The sequence below is a fragment of the Rhea americana genome, unplaced genomic scaffold (genome assembly GCF_003343005.1).
Source record: "Rhea americana isolate MKP2758 unplaced genomic scaffold, rheAme1 scaffold_126, whole genome shotgun sequence".
NCBI classification, from domain to species: domain Eukaryota; kingdom Metazoa; phylum Chordata; class Aves; order Rheiformes; family Rheidae; genus Rhea; species Rhea americana.
The window spans coordinates 2175389-2196948 of record NW_028185328.1 but is presented as its reverse complement, the minus strand read 5'-3'; positions in this window follow the sequence as shown (position 1 = coordinate 2196948).

The window sequence follows — 21560 nt, the reverse complement described above, 5'->3', positions numbered from 1 at the left end:
TGCTTTTGTGTATGAGAGAGCGCATGCATAGGAGTAACGTGAACAGGTTCAACTCATGTAGACGTAGGTGAATGCACACTCACATTCAGTCCACTTTTCTGTCATCACAGACTAGTGAAAAGAGCGCCACTGATACAAGGAATGCCTGAAAGGCACCTGAGTCCCRTAGGACCAGATAAACCAGGGGGCAGGGAGCGCATGCTAAATTTGCTGATGCCAACCTACCAGCGAATACTTCATCCACCCTAAATAATCCAGCCAAAATCATTTCATTATATCCTCTTTGGACAGAGGCAGATGGGAAGGAGGAGGCATATGAATTCCTCATGCGGGCACCCACAGCCCCACATCGCAGCCAAAACCCCTGTCCTGAGAGACCTGGGCATGKTTCCCATGTGATCTAGTTAGTGCTTTTCCTGAGCCATAAGTCTGGCTGSTCAGGCAGGCAGGAGGAGTCACTGGAGAGAGGCACAAAACAGCCCTGACCTACTAGGGGCTCTTAAACTTCCTCTGTGGTTTTTCCAGCTTGGCAGAGAAACAGCCCAGCCTCTTTCTCCTTCTGATTCTTCTAGCCACCATGTTGCACTGATAGAGCACAGTGGGATGCCCTGGAGCAAACYTTCAGATAAACTGGAAGGATGAACAAAATGAGAAAATGATTGTCAAGATGGGAGATAATTTTACTGCTGGTACCTTGTTTGTGTGGCTGCTGAGAAGCAAGTAAAAAAGTGGCAGATGCAAAGCGTAAAGGATGATGCTAAAGAAATTGGCCACATTCTGGAATAAGAGAGAGTTGAGGGTGACTCCCTTGTACGTATCAGCCTCAGATGATGGGAGGTCAGAAGCCTTATTAGCAAAGGTAAATAAGGTAAATAACACAAGTAGTGGAGAAGATCTGGGCTGGAGCCTGATAAATATGAGTGAATGATGGTTATGGAGAGGTCCAGGGTGGAGAAGGATATTTTGGAGATCTTGGAATAGGGCCATGTGGGTACATGAAGGTTCCATATAACTTAAGTTAAAGGGGGAAAAAAGAGCTGAATTAAGGTCTGAGCCCTGAGGGCTCCAGCACAGAGAGGCTATCGTGAAAGGGATGAACAGCAGTGCCTGGGGTAGCAGCGAGGTCTTAGGAAGAGGAAGCCTGAGACTCCAGAAATATTCAGTGTAGGGTTTATGGATGAGCTGTTCCTGAGGATAGAAAGTGATGAAAACCAGATGGAGGGGCTCCAGGAATGACTCTAGGGGTCTTAGAAGGTCTGCTGAAGGAGTTCAGGGAGGCAAGGGAACAGGAAGGTAATTGAARAGATGTAGTCAAAGGAAAGTTTTAAACATGTAGGGTACAATGACATGTTTGGTATGCCGAGAGAAATCTATCCCTAGTGTAAGCCTGATGAAATCAGTAGCTTGGGCTTTAGCTCTATCTGTTAATGCCATGTGACAGAAGAAAAATGAAAGGAATTGCAATTTTTTCACAAAGCGATAGTATGAGAAATCTTGGAGTTCTCTATTACCTATAAAAAAGGATAAACCAAAATATTAAAGCAGTATGTTACTCTTGTTCCTCCCACTCTGTCCACTTCCATACAGGAAACCTYTCCTATCCTCAGTGTGGTGCTTTTGACAGGTTACACTGCTCTAGCATGGGACCTGTGTTGTCACATACYGACCCTGACTGCATACGATAAGCATAGTAACACCCGTGTCCTATTGTATAGCCTGCAGACCTGGGACTCTGTGAGGCAAACTAGTTTCATCTTACAACCACCACCAAGGTACTCACTAGGGCTGAACTTGGATTCTTCACCCCTATGTGAAATTGCAGCTTCCCCTGTGTGATCTGTGCTGGTTCCTAAATCATTGCGTGTAGATTTTGACTGTGACATCTGCTGGCATCAAGGTGACAGGGACAAGCAGAACCACACAGCAAAGGCTACTGGAAGAATCCCRTGGATCTAAAGCTAAATGAAGCCTAGGACTAAATATTGCAACATTTTCATCTCTCTCAGCCTGATCAATTACAGTCTTCACTGGACCTAGTTTCTTGCCTGAGACCTGGCATAAAATAATAAAGTAGGGCTGAATTATTGCTTCTTTGGATGCAAAATAAGAGGAGCTGGAGAGCACAGCACAATGAATTTATAGTTTATTTGTCCTGACAGCATCTAACCTGCTGCTTTTTGCTTTTCTTGTTTGCATTTAAACAAAGTGAGGAAACCACTGTAAGGACGTTGATGGCAAGAAACATTTTGCTTCTTTGTTTGTCTTTGGGACAGYTCAATCTCTTTCACAAAGCAGCATTTTTTGTTAAACAAGAATTATTGTAAAGTAACTGCAGACAGATATTATTTCCGTTGAACTACTACACTCCAGAACTCCAGCAACTACCATGTGTTTCAAGATTCTTTCAAAGAGAAAACCATATATTTGAAGGGAAAGGGCTTGTGGGCAGGTTGCAAAAGGGGGAAGAAGAGACCAAAATACTGCAGCTGCCTTACTTGTGTTTTCTCACCTGTAAAAGAAAGAAGTTGTACTGTTGTGCAGGTTCAGCTGAGCTGCACACTTTCTAGTAGGGTTTGAAATCATCGGCTAGGAAAAATGGCCAAGGGTGGTGGTGAGGGCGTGTATGTGCTGGGATGGTAGAAAGGGAGAGGAAGGCTATGGGGCAAGAAGGAATGGAATGAGGGCTACAAAGAGGATGAGAGAAAGATGGTCTGATGGCTGGAATGCTAAACAGGGTCATGGGACAATATCTGCCTATTCTTGTTGAAGATTTTTTCTTTCTTTTTCTTTTTTTTTTCTTTCTTTTTTTTTTTTCCCCCAACAGAAACTCTTTTATTCACAGTAAATCTCCTCTCAGAGCACAGGAAAACAAAAGCGCAACTGGCCAGTCAGAAAACTTGGTATCGCCTGTTCCATGTACACTTKTGCTTTCTCCCTTTGAGGAATCACGCTGTAGTGAGAGGTCAAAGCACAACAGCCATGAAGGTTTTGTTATTTTTTTCTTCCTGTGCTTCTTAGATAGCAGTGCCCATGAGATTAGTGTTTACCTTGATTTAATGTCTCATCAGAAGCATGACATCCTCAGCAGCCCTGCTGTGGTGCTACTAAATGAAGCATGCCCTGTTTCCTCAGCTGGGACTTAAACCTCTGCCCTTAGAGACCTGAGGGGTGGGGAAGAAGGATGGGGAGAGAATGATAGATATTGACCCACCTAGCATGCATGCTAAATTAAATAACCAGGTTTTATTTTTTAACCTATTTAAAATAGTTACTGTTCCCTGCACAATTGATGTTTGCGTTTGCAGAGGTTACTGAGGTGGCAGCTGCCGCAGCATGAGCTTCCCCTGTTCTATACCTTTCCCCTGACTAACATGCTGCGGCTGACCTTCATGTGTAAGGACAGCCACTGTCTTAAGGAAAGAGAGGGAGCGAGAGAGAGAGAAAGAGAAAGCATTTTTTTCTGCCAGATAATTGAATCCAGACCTTCCCTTCAAGTTGTGCTGGAAAAGCTTTATTTTCCGGTAGCAGTAGGGAAACAGTTAGTCACTGGGGATCTGAGGAGATGAAACTCTCCAAAGTCCCTTTGCTAAAGATGTCAAACTAGATTTGAATCGTATCTAGTCTTAAATCAGAACTGACCATGGTCTATGGGAGAGCTCTACTGATTTCAGTATTGCTTTACATCAAGCAGGAATAAGGGTCAGTGACAAATCGCTTTATGACAAATTCTTCAATGTATCCTACAATTTCCTCTTCCCTGCTCTCAGCATATTTGCTGCATACTAAGCCTCTAAAAAGTATCACTCATTATAAAAACCCTCATTTGAGAGCCTGTTGTGACAGCTCTTCGAACTTCTAGGCTGGGAAAGCATAATGCACAGAATTACAGGCAGTTACATTGCCTCATAAGAAGAATATTATCAGGTCTTGTTTGGGCTTTTTCTTTCAAGAATTTCTGAATACTTTTTCCAAGGTAGTTTTATGTTACAGGATATGCTGCCATTTCTCCTTTTCCTTTACTCTCTCCTCTTTGCATCTATCTCCATGCAAAAGCTGGATTCAGCTGTGATGTGGAGAGGGCACAGCGGCATAGCCATTCCCTTGCCACAGGATTGAGAAGGGCAATCTGGGGAGGATGCAGTGAGTCAACCGTTCTTTACTGCTGGTATATTCATATTTCTGCCCCAGAGCTTCTGGTATGTGCACATCCCAGAAAACATGTTTATCCTTGCAGCTGAAATTGCTTTTTTTTTAATCCCACAGTGGTGGGTCTTCAAAAGCATTTAGTATGATTTAGCACTGCTTTTCCAGCTAGGAATCATAGGATCTCCATAAATCCACTACTTTATCCTTTGCTACAGGAATTTACCCCACTGAGCTAAGGCTTTCTTCCAGGCTGTACATTTCCTGTGCTGACTATTGCACATCTCTGTTTTATAGAGTCCCAGCTATTCAGACTTCCCAGACAAAGAGTGCTAAAGATTTATTCATATTCTGACATCTTCTCACTTCCTAATCATCTTTGGTTGTTGTTCAGCATTGCCCCTGCAGTTTCAAGAGTTTTTGGCATTATAATCAGCTCTTTTTTTTTTTTTCTGATTCTGGCCTCTTCCTTGGCCCCTACACATGGCTTTCTGCAGCTCTCAGTACCATACAACATCTGCTGCTCCATCCATTGGTATGTCCTTTGCCATCACCTTTGTGACGGTTTGCCTTTAAGTCTCCTTGACTTGTAGGAAAGCAGCTTACCCTAGACCAGGAATCTGTGTGTGCTTATGTGCTCCTGAATGCTTCCTAATTAGGAAGACTTTTTTTTTTTTTAAAAAAAAAACTCCTATGTTCCCTGCAGTGATTCCTGCAGAACTGTTTATGAGCACCCCACCAATGCCAGGATCTACGCTGGCTTACCCACACTGAGAGAGCCACCAGCTGTGCCTGTATCAGYATGTTCCAGCAAAGGCTCCTTAGCAGCTAGTGTTGAGAGTTGGAGATGGTGGGTACTTTACACATGAGGTAGTATGGGGTTTTCACTTCCCTGTAGTGCTGCATTTCTCACAGCACACTGAAACTGCAGTGCCTGGGTTTGGATCTGCTGCTTCCCTCCAGATGAAGAACCATGTTTGACCCCCAGTTAGTGTGCAAATCATGTTTTTGTGCTGAATGCTCAAACGCACACACTAACCTATGGTTAGGATAAGAATCAGATCCTAAGCCAGTGAAAATTGTTTCAGCTTCAGTGAAGTCAGTAAAGCTAATATATTTTCTTCCAGCTGAGATTTTGGGAGTATGGATTAACTGTACTGTCTGGAGTCAGCCTTGATTACAAATCCAGGCATAATGTAGAATGTGGCTTCACTGACCCTGTTGTTCTGCAATGTCTTGAGCTTCTCATTTGCTCAACAGGGTTTGGTGGCTGGTATCTCCTGCCTTCCTGTTGTGCATAGTAGAGCAACCCAGACACTCATTCACAAAGGGGACAAGTGATGTGAGGGGAAAGGACTTTCTGTTCCAGTGCTGAAACACAAGGCAAGGCAGTCTGAGTCTGTGGAGACTCTCTGATTGATTTGACAGGGTGGGAATGACAAGCCTGCTGATGTGCTAACAGCATTTTACTCCAGCAGATTTTGCCAAAAAAAAATAAAACACCTGTGACAAAAATGAGACCAGCTCACTCACTCTGGGCATAAATGTCCAGGACCTGAGCGTCATCACCTGATGTGAGTTATGAAGCTCTGTCTTTCTCTGGGAAGATGAGCATATCTCTTGACAGGTCAGGTTCAGTATGCTTTGTGCTCTGGTTTAATGCAGTGTTGGCTTGGCTTGTCTCTGAAGGGCTGCCGCCATGTGATTTGTAATTCAGTCTTAACTGCAGGCTGGGAGATGAAGGGTATGTGTGTGAGTTTGCATATATAWAAATACTTGTGTGATTTCTTTTATACAGCATGAAGCAGTGTGGATTGAGGTTTTCCTCAGGAAATGTTAATTTTCCTTGTCARTCTCATCAAAAAGGTTATTTTTTTAGATTGGGGATTACATTGCCTTTTGGTAGCAGGCTGCAAAAGCTGGAGGAAAGCTGGGCCGTTTAACCAGCTGTGGGAGGAGTTTAAAGTGCTTGATACCTAATTCCTTGTGACATACAACACCTTTAGCCAACACCAACCCATACCATCAGGGCACCTGGTTGAAGGGACAAGGCCCTCTCATTCCACAYGTAGCTGCTGAGCTGTACAGTCTTCTGTCATCATCTTCCCCAGGTCCCTCTGACTTTTCCTTACCATTCTCATTGTTAAACATTTTTTTCTGAGTTGTTGCACTGTTATACCTCTTCAGCCATCTTCTGCAGAGTCTTATCTTTCCCTTCTGATACCTTCTTCCCCTTACCATGGCTGCATTGTCTATGGTGTCTTCCTTCCCCCAGTTCTTCATACATTTAATCCCCTTCTTAGCCTCCTATTTCTCTCTGCTGCTGTGGTCTCTGTAATCTTGTCCAAGTTCCTTATATCTTACTCACTCTTCTCCATCCCTGATAACTAGCACAAAGCCCCAAAGCATTATCTTCTTCCCTTCCCCTCTTACCAAGCACTAATTCAYCTTCTCCCTTGTTAGATACCGTCTCTTGTTCTTCACCATTGCTCCTACAAGGCAACAGACAGGTGTGTGTGTGTGTGTGTGTGTGTGTGTGTGTGTGTGTGTGTGTGTGTGTGTGTGTTATTTGGCTTGAAATGGAAGTCACTGTTTCCATGGGCCTGTAAAACTAGCAAGGAGGTCCAGGGCAGGGGCTATTCCCACGGTGTTTGTACAGGTTTGGACTGTGATCTTTCTTCTGCCTGATTCAGGACAAGGTCTCTCATCTCTCAGCTGAGTGCCATAACCATAAGGGAATGGAGCTGGATTGCTGTCTTGTAAGATGAAGTCTTCTGTGAAAATAGCAGATGTTCTGCCACTGCCTCCTTACAGTGGAGGCTGTACTCTTCCTCATTACTGGTTATGATGGCACAGGGCTCTGGGCAACCACATTATGAAGTATATCAAAGAATCTGTCTGGTTTAAAAAACAAAGTTTACAGTCTGCCAGGTTGTTTTAAAGCCAAATTGGTTCCCTGACCTGTTTCACAACATGGTTGTGCAAAGGCAAGAACAAGTCTTGGAAAAACAAAAATACATAATGTTCTCACTGCTGCTGAAGATTTTGTCACATGAGGTCGAAGCTTTGTTCTCCTTCTCAGTAGGTCAGTGCAAAGTGGGACAGCTGCAACTGGAAAGACAGCAGCCTAGTTCAGAGTATTTCTGTCTAGTGACTAAGCTGTTCTCTTTGGGAGTGGGAAAGATGGGAATACAAATTCTTTTTGCGTCAGTGACTGAAACAGTTTCTGCATTGAGTGTATGCTCTATCTGCTGGTAAAGAGACTGACTAGCTACTACTTCTTTGACAGTTCTGTGAATCCAGACTTTGGTTCTCATTTTGTTTATGAGACGAGCTTAAAAATAAAAACTGGAAATGTCCCACTCATTTCTACTGACATTTCCTGTTTCCTTTCTCTATTCTCATTTCACATGAAATTATTTGGCAAATTCAACTTGAATTCACTAATCATTTTGGCTGCCCAGAAGGTGAAACTCAAAGTAAATAAATGATTCAGCAAAATAAGAAGAAAAATCACCTGTCTCATTGCTTTCACATTTGCTTTACTCAGCTCCTGATGTATCAATAGCAAATCCTTCCTTGTCTGTGACAAACTTAGACATAAAACCAAAGCTGCCATCTGGCTTAGGAATCCTGAGATAATTTTCTTAGAGTTTTCCCTAATTTCACCAAGGTCAGAAGAGGGTTTCTCACTGATCTCACTACGCTACAGATTACTCTCCTTGCTTACGAAGATACCTAAAAATATTTTTGCTTGAACACCTTTCCAACAGTTAATCTGAAGATCTGATATGACAATCTTTGCTCCAAAAGATATATAATCAAAACATTTTCTTCTTTGAAAACAGGAATGATAGCGAAATTTACCCATTCCTGATTGCTCAATTGGCCTTTCTCTTGTTGTCCACTGACTACTTGATTTGTCCATTCTAGCTTCAAATGCTACAAGCCATGGCTCCTCCATCACGTTTTGTGAAAACTATTCCACTGCCTAATAGATCCTCTGCCAGGATCTCTGCCAGGTTACCCTGAAATGGTATTTTCATGAAGTTCATGTCAATACATTTACTTATAACCATCTGTTTCTTGTCCTTTAACACACTAAACCATTGCATTGCTTGTGTTTCCATCTTTGAGGCTTGTTTAAGCCCATAATCCCCTCATGAAATTTTCTCTTGACTAAACTACAGAAAATGATTTTTTTTTTCACTTTTCTCTCTCTTACTTCTCAATCATTTTTGTTGTCCTCCTATGAATTTCTCTTTTATGCTGTCAATTTCTCTCTGACTTTCTGTATCCAGAATATAATGCAATGAAATTATTTAGTTGTGTCAGAAAATTATACAAAGAAATGATCATTTCTGYCGACCAAGACACGAGCCCTCAAGCTCTTGGTCTCTGCACCTTATCRCCATTTGCTCTTAAAGTATAAGATACTTGTCTCATTTATCAAGACTGGAAGATCCTTATGCATATTCTATGAATACCATACAGTAACAAAAAAAGAGTAGACATCATGTTGGGCTAAAAAAGAAAGGCATATACCTAGCAGGCCATGTTCTGCTCAGTGGTGGTAAAACTTTTGCTGAAGCACTATAACCAGCTTGATGTGCAGCATATAAAGAAAGATGCAGGCTACTTGGTGAGGACAGCAGAGAAGAGGAATAAAAATGATCTGAGGTCTGGAAAACACAACCTGTGAAGGAAGATGGAAAGATTCGTGGTTGTTTGGGGACAGACGTAAGGAGTAGAATAAAAGTCTTCAAATATACAGGAAATTGCTACAAAGAGAAATGGAATAAACTGTTCTTCTTTTCCACTGAGTCTATTACAAGGAGTCATATAGCTTAAACTGCAATAAAGGAGATTTAGGCTAAACACTGGGAGAAAATTTTAGGCTAAAGAAAATATATGTAAGGTCAGGAATAGATTGCCTAAGGAGACTGGGAATTGCCAGCACTGTAAGTTTTTCAGAACAAGTAAGACAACTATCTGTTAGGGAAAGTTTATACAAATGATGATCCTGCCTTGGGGCTAGGGGTGGGCTGGATGAGCTGTATTTTCTGTGATTCTGAGAGCAGAAAATGAGTACAGATTACTGACCTTTTCATACTGGCCCCTCCTTTTAAGTAGTGTGTGTATGAGTGAGTGTGTGTGTGTGTGACAGAGAGAGAGAGAGAGAGAGAGAGGATGGTGCTTATGTGAGAGAAGCTGACAGGTAACACCTAGAGAATGTTCTTTTCTTCCCTTTCTAATAGGCATTTGCTTTATTTACCGTCTTTTTTAACCTTAGGTTGGCAGAGGAGGTGATAAGGGCAAATAAGCTGAGCTCCACAGGTTAAGGTTTTTATTGCTTGTTCGGCATGTCTGATCACAGTTCCTTCCTACCCTGCTCCTAAAATAAGGTTTAGGATTATTCCAGAACTGCATCTTACAGGACAGCTGTGGGGCTGATCAGCAAACAGAGATGGTGAAAGATGCTCACTGCTTAGCCTCCAGGTCAGCCAGCCCAGCATTGGAGCTAACTGAAGCATTTGTACCATCCTCCTTGTTATTTACTGCTATGCTGTGTGCTCTTCTCTCCCTGTCTCTTACAGTCTAGTTACATGCCTCACTGCAAGTGAAGAGCACGTTGGAGCTGAAAGGAGATATGAGGCAAAGACAATCTTTTGGGTCTTTGCCTTTGAGGCAGGTGATGGAGAAAAAGGTGTTTTTCATTTGTGACTTGGAAGTGCTCCACAGAGGGTGTCTGGCACCAGGATCCCTGAGCCTAATGGGCATGTGCTGTGGGCCCTGAGACCCCAGGACCCTGCAGGGGCAATGTAGGCTGCCAACATGAGTTAGAGAAGCAGGTGTCAATTCACAAGGATTATCAAGAATTAAGATGGGCTAGTCTAGCAGTGAGGGCCTAGATAGCCTGTCATAATATACACTTCTTTTGGACCTGGATTTGATTTAGGGCCTGAGCAAACCCCTGTGTTTAGGATGCATGTGGCAGCAATTGTTTTAGGAGCTTTGGGGTTTAAGGCCTTTCTGCACCTACTGAGAGAGCTGTGCCCAGTGGTGAGCCAAGGCCCTTTCTGTTTTCTTGTGAATGGCATGCAGAACGGTTGTTCTCTGGTGTGAGACCAGAGGGCACCAAATGATACTAGCAGCTGAAACACAGCCATTAAAAGGATGTGGTTCTTCAAACAACGCTGCGTAGCTGTGGAAAGCTTTGTTGTAGATGTTGCGGATTCTATATGCTTGTATATATGAGATTCAGAGAACTCTGGACCTGCTCAGGGAAAGGGAACCTACTAAGGATAATAAAGATACCATTGCTGGCTCCAGAAATCCCAGTTGCAGATTGCTGGAGTTGGCAGGATATTCTGGATGTCACAGATATGCACTTTATGTTTGGTCTCTTAAGAATAAGCACTCTCCACGTAGTCTCTTTCATTCACTATTGGACGCAGGCTCCTGGCTAGGCGGACCTTTGATGTAACCCAGGATACCTGTTCTTAAGCTCTTAAGTGATCTGATGCTTTGGGTGAAAGTTGCCACTGCTGACTTTAGCTGGGTGAAGGTTTCAATTGAGATTTCTAAATAGGGCATGCAAAAGTCTGCTGCCAATATAATGTGTTAAAATTCTCAGCCAGAAATCATCTAGTCTTTGGCAATATTCATCTTTTCAGTTATTACAGGTGACAGTTTATAAAAGGAGTCTTCATATTAAATTGCAAATCCCATATTAGGCTACACAAGTGTAGAGAAAGATGCATTAATTCATTATAGTAAATTCAGGATCACACAGCGAACACATGAGTCCTTCTCAAGCCTGCTAGTTGTACACATAGCACTGCAAGTGACTCACTGTGAATCACTTTTCACTGTGCATTGTTTCCTCTCTTGGCTGATGGTGTTGTTAAAGACCTTTGCACTTGCTAGTGATAGTGAGGTGCTAACAGAACTGAAAGAGCACTTGGATTGTACCTGACCCTCTTCTGAAGTGTGATTCTGAAATGAATTAGGCAAAATTCAGCCAAAATATACTGCTGTCCATGTCTACAGGGCAGTTTAATTTGCTCTTGAACACCAAAAAGTGCCTTCAAGCACTATATAAAAATCTCTAGCACTTGCAGAATTTGACGCTTGAACACTTACTCTGTTAACATAAGGCCAGTGCTTGAGATCAACATCCAGATGCTCCACATAATGTTGTGTGGCTGCAGAAAGAAGATAAAACTTGAGTTTTTAGGAGAAGTGTCTTCACATGTAGCTTAGCTCTCTTTGAGGGCTTCCCAGACACAGTCCCTTGGGGCTSTTCTTTTTTGCAGTTCTGCTTCTCTGCAGATGAGCAGTTCTGACACTAGAAGGACCTGTTGCAAGTGAAAACTGAGGAAGGAAGTGGATACTGTTACAYAGCCCTTGCCTACTTGCCTTGCATAGCTGTATTAACAGACTCCAGACTGCCTAGGAGGAAGGATAAGCAATGATGGTAGTGAGATGAACTGGCATGTCTGTTGGTACCTGCCTATGAAAAAATGACCTCTGTTAAGTGATTGTGCTAGTGTAGGAAAAAAATGCTGGTGACTGCTAGTACATGCTGTAGGGCACAACTACTGCTGTGTGTTAGGCCAAGATGTTGAGATACCTCTCAGAGCACAAATTCAATGAGGAGAATTATGACCCAAATGCCTTTGAATTCATGGGCCCCAAAAGCCCAYTGAATGCAGAAGTTATCCCAGGTTAAAGTTATCCCAGGTTAAGATGTGGTCTTTACAATATGACAGCACAGTACCTGCCTGGGCATACTCTTACCCCGCAGCAAAGTGAGGTAGCTGATTTGACGAAGTGGGGAAAGTGACTTCACATGCAGCACAGAGGAAGAACACTACAATGGGCCATTACTCTAGACTTGTTGATGCTTTCTGTGAGTTCCCACCTTAGTTTATTCTGGGCTAACTTGTCTATATGCTGGTATTCACAGATTCTTGGGGTAAGATTGCTCATTTAGGGTGATTAGAAGCATGTGGAAAGGCTACAAAAGTGGAGAAAAAAATAGTGACCTTATAAACTGAAAAGCCAGTTCTAAAGACAGGGACCAGGGAGTTATATGGGCACAGCACAAAGTGAAGCCACTGTTGTCTTGGAAACTCAGTGAGAAAAATTAGCATACAGAAGGATTTTATTTTTCAGAGGCAATTTATACACACTCTCTCACTCACACACATTTTTTTATATATTATATATATATATATATATAGTATAAATATTCATGTTCCACTGCTTCTTTACTGATGACTTCCTTGCCCAAAGCCAGTCAATATAAGAACTGAATGTTTCTCATATTAAAAGGGAGAATACAAATGAGAAACTTGTGTTCAGTATAATGAAAATTGGTCTTATGTTAGCAATTCAGAGAAACGGCTATTACATATATGGATGAATTAAAGATGGAGGTAACTTAATAGCTTAGCTTTCTGTTTTGCCCCAGAGAATAAAAGGAGGGAGACCTATCTTAGCTTATGAAGATGGAGAGCTGTGGGCATAGCTTTAAGGCTTCCTCATACAAACCAGGTAGGTAGCTACAGTCACAGGGATGATGGAAAATAGGGATGGAGAAAGCCTGTGACCTTAGCTACCTCAACAGAGTACTTCCTGGCCAGTGGAGCAATTTTCCCTGTGCAGGAGGCTGAACTTGTCACTGCTTGAGGCCAGGAGTATTGACAGTGTGTCTGTACCTGTGCATCTGCAGAGTGAGGGATGCCACTCATCTTACACTAAAGGCAGCTTAAGCTCAGACATCTTCTGTCCTCCTGTTGGACATCTGAAATGAGTGGTAACAAGTAGAAGCAGCAGCTGGACCTGACCACTCATCTCAGGTTCATGAAGCTCTGAGACAGCATGCCATAGACAGGCACTGGCACTGGACAGAGGAAGAAATATTGTCCAAGGGAGAAGACTGCTATCCTTTTTGGTTCTGTGACTCATTCAAGGGGGAGAAAAAGCCATGCTGGTCTTTCCCTCGTGATGAAAAATGGCAGTCYTACAAACCACTTTCTCTCCGCTTGCCAGAATCTCAGGGAAACAGATATGCAGTTCCCCTCTTGCKTCATTGTGCTCAGGTTTGGAAAGGCAGCCAGCAGCATAGATTCAGGCTCCAGCATTTGCATGCACTCTAGCATGGACAATGACCTCCTTTCAGATAGATATATTCTGTTGTTTCCTRTGCCACATCTCTTTCCACATAATGATACATTATCACAGCACCTATAACAACGTGYAATCAGCTCCTTTAATCACTAGTCTGTATTTACTAGCCCTGTTCCTAATGGCCTGGAATTCACAGCCCTGTCCTTCATGTTCTTGCCTCCCCCCAAGTATCAGCAAAGAGCTACACTGTGGTTTAAGTTTGAATTCTGTAATTTAATCTTTTTGTACTTTTGGTACAGTCTTTTTGGCTCTGCCCTCTGTGGGAGTTTGTGCATATACCTTGGCCCATACCACACCAATCTGTTAGGACCTGAAAAGTCATGCTCGACATTGATGGTCCACTGTGGCTCCAGTGCTTGACATGTCACTCAGCTGTGATAGCCTCTGTGTATCCATAGGAACCTCTTGTTGTCTTTTTAGAGATGCAGCTGCTCTGAAACTGCAATCCTTTTTGGGCTAGCTGGTTGAAATAACCTCTAGCATTATGGTCATTTACACTCTTCCTGCTCTAGGCKATGGTTTGTTTTCCCCTGAGTAATCTGGGCCTGGCAGATTCTGCAGACATGGGCAGAGGGAGATTGGATAGCCTGTTATTGAAAGGGAATATGCAGCCYGCTTGGAGTCTAACTGTATCCTCAGAAAATAACTCGCTGGAGATGATACAATTGATTGTAAGAGGACATACACTGCTGTCATGAATAATATACATCCTTATGGCTGAGCCTCTGCTAGTGCCTCCCACCAAGAAATGTGAAAGGAGGCTGTCCCAGTATTAATTTAGAAYAGCAGTTGCCAGCTCTCCCTAAGCCACCACTATCTTTCTGAGAGTCTCCTTATCGTGGGAGGAAGACACTGATAAAAGCTGCGTTAAAGCAGTCTGTCATCAAGCAGAACTATCTTGCCACTGTAAGTCAACGCCACTGATTTACTTGTGATCATTTATGAAGGAGAAGCAGCTGCTAGAGGCACGACCTCAATAAAGAAGAATCTGTAATAACACCTGGGGCATGGCTAGTCTCTGTCAGCAGAGGATTCTTCAACGTGCCTTCTGAGTACCACATAAAGGAAACTGAGGCACAGAGAGGCATCCCATCAGTTAGGTAGCAGGGTTCACTCTACAAACTGCCATTCCTTTGATTTAGATGCTGCCTTTTAAACAGAAACAGCCCTACAACATGACCTCTGTGTTGAGTATGTCAATACTAAGCAACAAATTTCATCATATACCTAACACCATACTCGGGCCACACTCTCCTCTGGCGTAAAACTGGGATAGAGTCATTAGTCTTGTGGTGCTAAGTCAGCTTATGCTGTTGAGTGTCTGGTCTGKGGTGCCTGGTGCCTGACTCATGTTAGCATGTGGCTCCTGGTGGCTCTACCTGGGGAAGAGGGAGCTGTAGAGCAAGGATGGAGGAGACTCCCTAAGAAACCCAGAGCTGAGCTGCAAAAGCAGAGTTGGGTTTGATTTGTAGGCTGAAATTTCTGCAKTTTGATGAGGTTATTGAGTTTCTAATGGTGTTCTCCCTCAGGGTTGCTGGGGACTCACAGCAAAGTGAGTCAGAGTATTATTTCATATCCTTGTGTTTTGCAGTGGCAAAGAGCTCAGCAAAGGTGTGGTTGTGTGTGGCAGAACCACTTCTTCCATGACCTCTCCTTTGGGTACACTAGGGGAAGGAAGGGATCTCACATTGGCTAAAACAAATCCCAGGTCTACTCAACTTCACTAAGTGCCACTGGGAACCGCAGCTGGGCAGTGTTCTGGGAAACCTGGTTTGCATCCATCTTTGCATGTGATGGTTAAAGTCTATGTTTCCAGATGTGACCTTTGTGTAGGTGATAAAAGAACATCTCCTTTGTAAATTTAATGGCATCCATTATCCAGCCTGCATATTTCTAAAGTTGAGAGATGGATCTTTAGGCATCAAGAAACGAAGAGCTATGCTTTCTTCCTGTATATGCTTTTTTCTTTTTTTGTACCTCTTTATGCCTTACTATTTTATATCAAGGGCTATTCATCATAAAGACTATAAAATGAATCCTCACAGGAGATGGGGGAATGTCTTGGCATCAACAGTTCAGTAATGGRTTAGACAGCCTTTTCATGTGGAGCTTGCCAGTATGAATCCAGCCCACACCAGCAGGGACTGCAAATTTCTATCATGTGCTGACTGGCTGTCAGCCGATAGGAAATGAACTTAGTCCCAGTTCAGTTCCTACTCGATCAGTGAACGTCAGAAATACCATCACTTCTGGAAACTGTCTCCCTCTTTCACTGGCAAGCCTGGCAGAGAGGCTAGAAACTGAACAAGCTGTAAGCTTCCCTCTCATCTCTGGGGATAATATTTGAGACACATTAGCATCAGGAGCTGTAAGAAAAAAGCTTACTCAAGCATTGCTAGTATTAAACCTGCTCTGTGTTGAGGCTCTTGTTGCTGTTAATTTGATACCTTTCACCAGCCTCATATGTAACACCAGCATAAAGAAATCCTTAGGAAGAAAGAGAAAAATTGCTTGTGGTGTTTCAATTGGAAAGGCACTAAAATGAGTCGTCTAGGCAGAGTTTTAATAGGTGAATGTGCTTTCACACAAGAGCTTGAAGATATCCCAAATTCAACAGTTCTGCAGTCTGAAGCTGTGCCAAGGAGAGGCAGGCACTTGCTTCAGAGCTGCTCAGATGTCAGAATCAGACCTGCTTGGGAATTTTTCAGCTCTATTGATTTTATCAAAAAAAAAAAAAAAAAAAAAAAAGAGCCAGCTTGCTAAAAAACAATATTTTCCAGCAGTTTTAAATAAACTTCAGTTAGGAAGGATTTTTCCAAATTAATGATTGAATTTCTATATTTTTTCTCTTGCCCTAAATGGATGCCACTAGCCAACTGCCTCCTAGTGCTAGACACAACTTTGTATTAAAGGTATGCACTCAAGGAACTGCACTGAAAAACAAGAAAACAAGCAGATGAGAGTGACACTATGTCATCTCATTGGCACAAAGACAGTTTGGTTCTCTCTTCACACCCGCACTGTTGCAATGGCCCTAAGAAACAGGCTCATATTTCATCTGCATTTTCTTACGACATCCCAGCCTCTAAAAACAGGTGTAGAAGGTCCCTTCAAACTTCTTTTCAGAATCACTTTAACTTTTAGTTTAGGAGCTCTTCAAAGCAAGAAGGAACAAAACTCAAGTTTCCATGTAAGCACAAAGCATCGWCTGTGCATGTGCATGCATGGCTGTGCAGATGTGCACATGTTTATCCACCAAGAGTCTGCTCTAAATGCTATGAGCAGAAGAAGCCTTCAGCTGTGTTTTGGTACCTGCTCAGGCTTTCTATTTCCAAAAATATTTCACAGGCTTCCTCACTTTGACAACTGGAAATGACAACAAAAGTGATATTTGGATTCATTTGCCACCAATTTCAGATTGCATTTGTTTAGCATATCGCTTCACAGTCAGCAGAAGAATTCAGAGCAGGGATAAGCACTGCTGCTTGCATCCTGTGGCTGTGGGAGCTGAAGCACAAAGTCTTGTCCACAGTCATCAGAGACAGCAGCAGAACCAGGACTGCAACTCCTAGTACCTTGCCTCTGCTCTAACTACTCCCAATGCTGCTTACTCACAATGCTACCAGGGACATATTCCTCTTTCCTTGCTGCTTTCACATTCTTGTTGATCTGAGCTCTCCCTTTAGCTATGCCTTTCAAGTCTTAGAAGCTGTAATGAATATGTATCAACATTTCAAAGTCATAGATGTTGTGGTGGGGAAACAAAAGGGGGACAGGAGAGACAGACACACATACAGYCTAATTCACTTTTAAATGTCTGTAATTCATCCAAGAACATTATCAATAATTACTAGAAGAAAGCAATAACTCACATCACGAAAAATCAGTGCTTTGGCAAAAAGCCGGCAGCAGGCTTTACAGATACCATGCACGTGCAAAACCTTTCTCCAGCATACTAATCAGTAGGGAGGTGTGGGTAGGGGGGTGAAGAAGGGAGGCCTTGCTGTCTCACAGCTCTAGTAGCCTGGACAGGGGACCCTGTTGTTCTCTTGGTGCTAAGCCTACATCAGGTGCTTTGCAGCTTCAGGCAGACAAATTAGGARGATGTGTGCTAGATCTTGCACCTGACAGGAGGTATGGGTTTTCAGATGAGCTTTACAGGAGCTGGAGGAATTTCTCTCTTAAGCATCCCTTAAAAGATCAAGCCTAGATGCTCACTGAATAGCCTGCTTTCATGGTCTCACCACTATCTCATCTCTGCTGCCGTTTGAGCTGCCCTATGTTCCTTCCAAGGAAATGGGCCACTGATGAACTGCTAGGCTATGCTTAAGCTCCCTGTCTGGGGCAGAAAAGGTGGCCTGGGACTTAGCAGTAGAAGTGGGTCCAGGAAGCCTCATGCTTACCCCCAGCAGTTCCTTCCCACCTGCAGACACACATCTACTCTAGGCAAAGACAGGGAAGGAGTGACCAATAAGGGAAAAGGAGAGGAGCACACAGCGAAGGGGAAGAGAGCTTGCTTGTGTTAAAAACTTGAGTATTTTGTTCCCCCTAAAGCCACTTGTGGCTGCCCTGTTTCTGCATATGAGGYTGGTGGAGCTGTGGTGTTTGGATCCTTTCCTCCCATCTGCTCCATCAGTGCCTCTCTCAGTCCCATTTTCAGCTTTGAACACTGAGCCCTGGCAGAACTGAGGATGCTATGCCATTTTTCAGGCTTCTGCATTAGTCTGTGAAGGGTGAATGATCCTCCTGCTCCTCCTTCCCCTCCCAGCAATACTGTAACATGTGATGTACCCTTGACTTGGGGGTCCAAGATTGTGATGTTCCAAGATCGTGAGCTGGYGCTGGCACCACACACTGTCCATCAGGCGGTGTTCCCTAAGCTGAGCTSCAGGGCTGGATGCCAAACCACACAGCTGCCACAACTGGCAGTGTTGCAGCCCCCTAACCTCTCTTCGTCCTGGGCTCACCAATGCCACAAAGAAGGCGCTGGAAATGCACACGGGTCTGTGCTTTACCCTCTTCAGATCACAGCTTAACACATTGGCCATAGTGAACAGGAAGAGACATGGGCACAAATCATGCTGGGCACCCCTGCCGTAGTGTCAGACCTCTGGCAGAAAGACAGCTGGGACAGCAATGTCCTATACCTAATGGTTAGTTAGAGCTGCTGGAGCTCATCGGTCTGAGACTTCAGCCTCCCCCACAGCTAAAGTTAACCACAGTTACACTGCAGCACAGCGAGTCACAGAATTTTAGCCACCTCTGGTACAGTTCTTTGTGCTGGGCACAAGTAAAGGATATTTGGCAGTTTCAAGTAATATAACGAATGGCAGCTGCTGACTCTGCAGGTGTCTCAGGGAAATGCCAAACACCTGCACTTACCAGGTGGCATCCAGTTAATTAACAGATAAAATTCAAGAGATTGGCTTTGTCAAGAACAGTGTATATCTTTTAAGTCCTGTACTTCAGGTGTGTCCAGGACTTCTAATGGAGACATAATTCAGACAAAAGCATTTTTTGGTCAGAAAATGGGAGTTTACTACAGTGAGGTTTTTCAGAAGGAAAAGACTATTTCCTCCCCCAAAGAGCAGTAAAGGCTGGATGAATTCCATCCCCTCTCCCCAACCTAAAACTTTTGCCTYATCATCTCCGTTCCACATGTCCACCTGAAGAGCAGCTGTATCTCACGGGAATCCCACATTTCCATCTTCCTCTTACTCCTTCCACAGCCYCCACCCCCCACCCCAAACACTGCAAGAGATGAAAAAACGCTGCTGAAATATCCAGGTTTGACAACCTGCGGGTATTCKGGGTCCTTTTTTTCTTTTTTAATAAATCAGCGCTGGTTGAGCAGCTAAGCCCTCGATCCCCTCACGCCGCAGCCTGATGCCTGCTGACGAGAGCGCCGAGCACTGTGACATCATCAGTGCGCGGGGGGGGGGGGGGTAGTAACAGTATTATGACGTCACAACGGGGGGGCAAGTTTATCCCCGCAGGCAGAGACCCGAAGGGTGTGAAGGGCTGGTAGAGCTGGAGCTGCTTGTGCAGACTGGACTTGACACTTCCCACTGATGGGCTGCACAGGGAAATAGAAACCCAAGGTTTGTTATTTCAGCCCTAAAGCTGTGGCTCAGATACCACAAGAGAGGCAGTGCAAATTCTGAGTGGAAACTGCTTAGACTGAGTACCCTTTAACTTTGCTATTACCGCATAGCCAGAAACCCAGGCCAGAGCTGTGCTTTGTGAGCGTGGTGAGTAATGATCTGATCTATAGATTAGCCAGTAAATGAATACTCATCTGGTCTATCATCATAACGTCATTCCAGTATCCACTCCACACAGTAGTATATATAACGTTAAAATATTGGCTGCATAATCAGTGGGTGTTGTTGCTATTTTTCTCCCTGAAGCATATGATGGACAAACATGTTCTGCAATGTACACTTAAACCACCTCCATCATTTCTAGTCATCTATCTGGGACAAATTATATAGGGAAAAATGTGTAGGTGATGAAATTGCCCTCCATTTTTATCTTTTTTTTTTTTTTTTAAGTGACAAAGGGACAACAGATGAGGTGTGTGTTGACAAAGAGGTGGGTGGAAAACATAAATAACTTGTGCCTCCAGAAGTAAACCCTAAAAGCCAGCATGGCTCCTTTTGGGAATAGGGCTGGGGCAGTCTGYGAGATAGGATGTTGGTGTTCTTGTCTTCTTAAAGCTTTCTATCTATCCTTTCAATCTCTCAGCTATTTTTTGTGGGTTTCTTAAAAACAAAAACAAATGAAGATCGCATTTCACAGGGATTAGAGTTTCCATGGAGAGCTGTAGCCTTTGGCGCCTGTGGTAGGTTGCGGTGTGGCTGTAATAATAGCCCTAGTATGGTCCTGTCAGTTCTGAGACATTAGCGTACGCACAAACACACATATGGAAGGACACACACATGCACACACATACACTTTATCTTTAATGGAGTTTTAAAGAGTAATTTAATGCATGTGCGAAGTGCCAGATTAACAACACTGGAGGCAGAAGTCGATTGATCACAGATTAGGTGTATTTGAGGTGGCAGGAATAAGATCATTAGCGCCCTTGCCAGTCTGCTGGTGACGTCTGAGTCTGCACAGCTTGGTTAGTCCTTCCATTCAGGAAAATGACCAACAAGAAGGCCTCTGAGAACCAGCAGCGCCAGTGGTTTTTCTGATGTGGATGTTGACCACTGAAACTAGAAAAACACCCTCTTCAAACTTCCTGATGTTTCTTTCTCTGGCCATTCTGCATCCCACTTKCCAAGGCCTCTGGCCAAAATGAGCCCAGAGTGGAACGAACAGCAACTAAATAAAAAAACAGGAGGCTCTGAGAGAGACTGCAACTGACTGGGCAAAGGCCCTGGCACAAAGAAGGAATGGGGCACATGCAATGGAGACTGACGGGCCTCAGAGGCAGCAAAGAGCTGCRCAGGAGCAAGGGGGAGGAGCAGAAGGAGAGGCTGAGATGGAGACTGAGGTGGGGATGGACAGGGTCTAAGGCAAGAATTGGAAGTGAGGAGCAGAGGTGCCAGAAAGAAACCACAGCAGAGGATCTGCTACTTGCTTTTATAAAACTCTGCTTTCACACACACAGAAACCAAAAGGAGCAAARATTTCAGAGAAAAGCACTTAGAAGTTACATATTACCTGGGCAACCTTAATTAGGCTTTGTAGCACTTATGGTTTATACCAGGCTCAATTACATGCTCACCTCTGATTTCATGTGTATTTGTATTATGACAAGGTGGGCTCTGTCTTGTAGCAGTTCTTGTTGCCCTGTGCTCCAGACAGCTGCCCTCTTACAAAAAGGTGTTCAGACCTCAATGAGGGGCCAGCTCTCAATGTAGGTCAGCAGCTGGCTTCTCTCCACTGTGCCAGAGGCCTGTTCTGCTGCAATGATGGTTCCCGCTCACATGAGAAAGGCGCTTCAGTGAGGGGAAGGCCTCAGTGTGTTAGTGTGCCAGCTCTGTAGCTTTTGAGTGCTTTAACGGTAAGGAAAATAGTCTGTTAAACTTCTGTATATTGGTTTCCAGCTATGCTGTCTCTGGAGAGATTAAACAAGAAGCCAGCAGGGTAGGGACAGTGGTGTTGTGGCAAGCAGAAAGTAGTACTTGTTATTGCAGTCTGAGCCATGAGAAGTGGGTAAACTTTTTTTCACCCACAGACTGCACTGCTTGGAGACACTCCTGAGA